The sequence below is a fragment of the Ailuropoda melanoleuca genome, chromosome 13 (genome assembly GCF_002007445.2).
Source record: "Ailuropoda melanoleuca isolate Jingjing chromosome 13, ASM200744v2, whole genome shotgun sequence".
Classification (NCBI taxonomy): Eukaryota; Metazoa; Chordata; class Mammalia; order Carnivora; family Ursidae; genus Ailuropoda; species Ailuropoda melanoleuca.
In genome coordinates this window covers 75,336,042-75,341,184 of record NC_048230.1, presented here as the reverse complement: position 1 = coordinate 75,341,184, position 5,143 = coordinate 75,336,042, and the positions used below count along the sequence as shown (strand labels likewise).

General features: G+C 44.9%; 1 pseudogene; it reads right to left on the bottom strand.

The window, feature by feature from the left end:
• Positions 1 to 3,371: 3,371 nt before the first annotated feature.
• LOC100474828 lies at positions 3,372 to 4,499 on the bottom strand (annotated as a pseudogene).
• Between the last annotated feature and the right edge of the window lie 644 nt (positions 4,500 to 5,143).

Genomic DNA, 5,143 nt, shown 5'->3' with positions numbered 1-5,143 from the left:
TGAGGTGTTGGGAAGAGCCAGGAGCCCCAGGTTCAAGCAAGCTCTGAGCCTGCCTCGCTCTGCAACCTCTGACCTCACTTCCTTGTTAATAAAATGAAGGAAATCAGCTGTGTGTCTCTGAGTCCCTTCTGCTTCCAACATCTGTGTTTTCCACACTGTGATTCAGAAACTTGTAGTAATAACCTCTTACCAGACGAAAGCATGTTGATAGCCTCAATTTCACTTGATTGTTTCTCCAAATTTTCAACGCCATCAGGGCTTAGGTATGTTACCATTTGAGAGACAAGAAAGACACTGAGAAGTGAAGGGATTTGACCACGGTCACAGCTAGTGGTACATGGAAGAATGGTGACCAGATGCCCAGTTGGTCAAGCCAATTTTAAGACACGGATAACCAATAGCCAAGTCACTAGTAAGACCCTTGATGAACTTTTGGGTCGTGTTTTTGCTCATTCACCCTCACCCACTGAGTCCTTCTCTCAGGATCTCACAGTGGGGGAGCCACGGCCTCACCAAAAGATTACCAGGCACGTGACATTGTGAGCTCAGCCCAGGACAAGGTGAGCACAGGATTCTGAGGGAGCGCGAGGGGAGGGCAGGGAGCATTGCTTTCTAGGGAAGGCTCGTCTGAAGGAAGAGAGATGGGAGTTGAACCTTGCAGAGAAGGGGGTGGAGGGAATGGGGGCTTGTAGTGAACTAGAGAACTCACAGTACTGGCAAGGTCCAAACATGAAGCCCAGGGTCCATGCGCACCTGCAGCCGCCCGAGAGAGAGTTGGGGTGAGAGGTGGTGGCAGGACTTGGCAGGACTTTGTCCTGAAGGCAATTGATGGGAGCCTCTGGGGAGCGGCGATGAGTGTTAAAGAGGAGTCAGGTTTGCACAGGATGCGCCGAAAGTCTAAGTGGAGTTTTAAGCTTTAAAAACACAAGAAGTATAGGGGTGCCTGGGTAGCGCAGTTGTTAAGCGTCTGCCTTTGGCTCAGGGCATGATCCTGGCGTTCCGGGATCGAGTCCCACATCCCACATCAGGCTCCTCTGCTGGGAGCCTGCTTCTTCCTCTCCCACTCCCCCTGCTTGTGTTCCCTCTCTCGTTGGCTGTCTCTCTCTCTGTCAAATGAATAAATAAAATCTTTAAAAAATAAAGTGAAAATAAAAAATAAAAACACGAGAAGTATAAATGCTACAAACTTTCCAAAAACCCATCGTTTGTAAGTTTAATTATTCACATTTCTTTTGTCTTCTTTTGTGAATTTGGTTGGAATAGAGGCCGTTCGATCAGACTGGGGAAGCTCCTTTCTATTCCCAGGATTTTGACACACTGTGTTACATTAGTTTCAGGGGTAATCCGAGCCACGTTCAAGTCCTGAGGAGAATGTTGGTATTTTTGTTTTAGTAGGTCACTGATCCACTTGGGTTCAGGTTACACGTCCTGACCTGGCTTCCGTGGGCTGTGGTTCCAATGTCAGTCCCATTTCCAAAGCCTTGGCCATGTTGTTCAGATCTGTCTTATGTCCGTGCCGCCCAGGGTCCAGTCTGGGATCTGGTCTGCCCTCTGCCCTTAGTTCAGCTCTCCAGGTCTCAGAGTCTGTGGCATGCTGGTTAGGATTAGATGCCCATGTGTGTGGCGTGGGGATGAGCCCAAGAGTTCGCAACAAGTGGGGGGATTACTTTTCCACACCTTGTGCTCCCTGTGACCCCCCCTGATACTTTCTGGTCGCCTGGGGATTCTCTTTTTAGTCCTCCAGCTAGAAAGATGGGGCTTTATTAATTTTGTTCTGTTACATGCTTCCTGAAACAGCCTGTTTCTGGGGCCTCGTGGCAGAAGAACAGAGAAAGAAGAAAGGCAGTCGGGGTCTCCCCACCTTTTTGGGACCACAGTGACTTTGACTAGAAAGGAAGGTTATCCTTTCTTAACAGTATTAGATTCCTGTATAGCTGCCCCCCTGGCTGCGTGGATGCTCGGGTATGAGAGAACAGCGAAAAGAAACCACGGGGGATTTCCCCACTGTCTATGTGTTGGGAGCCATTTTCCCACTGCTCTCCCAAGAGCTAGAGGGCTTCTCCTGAGTCTCTCTGTTGACACCAATGGCCGCCTCCGGGTCTCAGGCCGCATTGCATTCTGGGCAAAGGGGGTTCTGGGGCAGGGCGGTAAACTCACTGCCAGCTTGGTTTGATTTCCAATGCTCATCTTCCCCAACTGTCTGCTGTTACTGACTTTTTAGAGTCTTCAAATAGTTGTTCTATGAATGCCATCCAGGTTTTACAGTTGTGCTCTGTGGCAGGGACATTTTGGCATGAGTGTACTCTGTCTTGCCCGGACCCATGAAAGATACATCTCTAATTTTCATTTTTGGTTTCAGTGAACATTGACTGTTTTCAACCAGAAGCATGGTGGATAGCAAAACTGTTTGCCCGTGCGGACGTGGTACCTGCCGTATACACAGTTTGCGTAACCCCAGGTGGTGGCCAGCTAAGCGGGTGGGCATCCCCAGAGAACTGGGTGGCATTCCTCTAAAGCAGAGAGTATGTATTTTGGGTTTTGCAGGCCATTTGGATTCCATTTCAGCTGCTCAACTGTACTGCATCGCATGAAAGTAGTCATATGAAATATGTAAGTCAACGGCTACGGCTGTGTTCCAAAAAAAGATTCTTTGCAAAAACAGGGGATTGGCTGGATTTGGCCTGGGGCTTGGAGTTTGCTGACCACGGATCTGCGAGGTCAGATCCAGCTGATGATAGCAGTGATCTTTCTTTGGTAGTGAATTCCTTTACTCTTTCTTCCGTTTTTACCACCCTGGGGCAAGGGTCTGGGAGTTCATGATCTAAGAAAAGAAAAAAATTATCTTTATTTTTTTATTCATCTATAACTGAAATCTAGCATTTCGTTTTATCATGAACGCAGGTAACAAAAGACAGTAGGATTAACAGTACCTATGACTTTGCCACCAGTAGAAACCACAGATCTCTTACCATATCGTATCAGTTCTTGGAGATATTCTAAAATATTGTTTATGCTCATTGCCATTTCATAATCAGGGAAATTCTCCCTCCTGTCATTCGGTCTTGTTCTGAGCATTAAAAAATTATTACATGTTGCATATTGCACCGTAGGTGTTGATGGGCCCGCCATCCCAGAGTCCTCAGCTCTTGCTTTTCCTTTTTTAAGCTAATTTATTGAGGGGAAATTCACATAACACAGAATTAATCATTTTAAAGGGACTAATTCTGGTATTTAGCACATTCACAACATCGTGAAGCCACCACCTTTATCCAAACATTTGCAATTCTTTAGAAATTAAACTCCTTATCCATTAAGGAATTTCTCCTCATTCCCTCTCCCCCATCTCTATGGATTTTTCAGTTCTGGCTGTTTCACATAAAGGGAATCATACAATACATGACCTTTGGTGCCTGGCTTCCGTCACTTAGAATCACGTTTTGGAGAGTCAGCCATATCGTACCATATATCACGACTTTATTCCTTTTTGCCCTGAAATGATATCCCATGATATGTATGTCTTTTAGGTCTTTCTGGACGTCCCACAAGGTAGGTGCACTTTTCTGGAGCTATGCAACTTCGTCATCCTTCAGCTTCTGGTTGATCACACTGATTAATCCCTGAGCCTACAGGGAACGTGGAAGGCTTGGGAAGACTTGATTCTCCATGCTGTATATTCCCTTCATCATCGTTGACACTGGGTGAATCCTGGATAGATTTTCCAACACGGATTCAATGAGATCAGCCACACTCAATCCAACAGCCCAGTTGGTACATCCTTTCAGCTTCATGACGTCAGAGGCACTTCCAACCACCATCTTATGCACTTCCTTCCAATTTTCACTGTCATTGCCTGTTTCCATTTCTGGATTCAGTTCCTGAGAGAAACGTCTGCCACATTCACTCCACTCCACGCAGTCACACTTGAGTCACCATGTTCTCCCCAAATCCATCCGTGGCAGCTGCTGAGATGAATGCCAAGTTTTTCAGACATAAGGTAGTGAAATCTAGCAGAATCCAGATTACACCCAATTCCAAACACACGGTGCTTGGGTAGCCCACTTAGTTTCCAGGTAACATATGTGAGAATATCCACTGGGTTGGAAACCACAAGTATGATACAATCAGGACTGTACTTGACTATCTGAGGAATAATGAATTTGAAGACATTAACATTCTTCTGCACCAGATTGAGACGGCTCTCTCCCTCCTGCTGGCGGACTCCTGCAGTTACCACTATAATCTTAGAATTGGCGGTCACAGAGTCATCTTTTTCTGCCACAATTTTAGGCGTCTGAAGAAATAAGCTCCCATGTTGCAGATCCATCATTTCTCCTTTGAGTTTATCTTCCAAAGCATCCACAAGGGCAAATTCATCAGCTGGAGACTTTCCTAGAATGCTGATGGCACAGGCCATACCAACTTGTCCAATGCCCACTACCGTGATCTTATGGTTTGAGATGATTGCCTCTTCTTCTGCGTTTTTCCTTAACAGTTGCCATTATGCCCAGGAGAGAGACAGCTGTAAGAGTCATGCAAAGAAGACAGTGTCAGCTGCGTGAGTCTCCTTGGGTGCAAGATCTGCTCAAAAAATTTTTTTTAAATATAGAGACCTAAGAACGAAGTTATGGGGTCATATGTAATTTTATGTTTAATGTTTTGAGGAACTGCCAAACTATAAGTGGCCAAACTATTCTGCATTCTCACCAGAAATGTACAGGGCTTTCAATTTCTCCAAGTCCTCGCCAACACTTTTTTTTTTTTAATAGCCATCCTAGTCGGTATGAAGTGGTACCCCATTGTGGTTTTAATTTGCATTTTTCTAACTAAATGATGTTGAGCAACTTTTCATGTGCCTGTCGACCATTCGTTTATCTTCCTTGGGAAAAATGTCTATTTTGCCCATTTTTAAGTTGGGTTGTTTGTTTTTGGCTCTGAGAATTTTTTATATATTCTGGATACTAGACTGTTATCAGGTATATAATTTGCAAATATTTTATTCCATCTGTAAGGTGTCTTTTCACTTTTCTGATAATGTCCTTTGGTGTCTGTAATTTCAATACATGTTTGATTTATCAATTTGTTGTTGTTGCTCATGGTTTTGGTGTCATATCTAAGAATCCATTGCCAAATCCAAGGTCGTGAA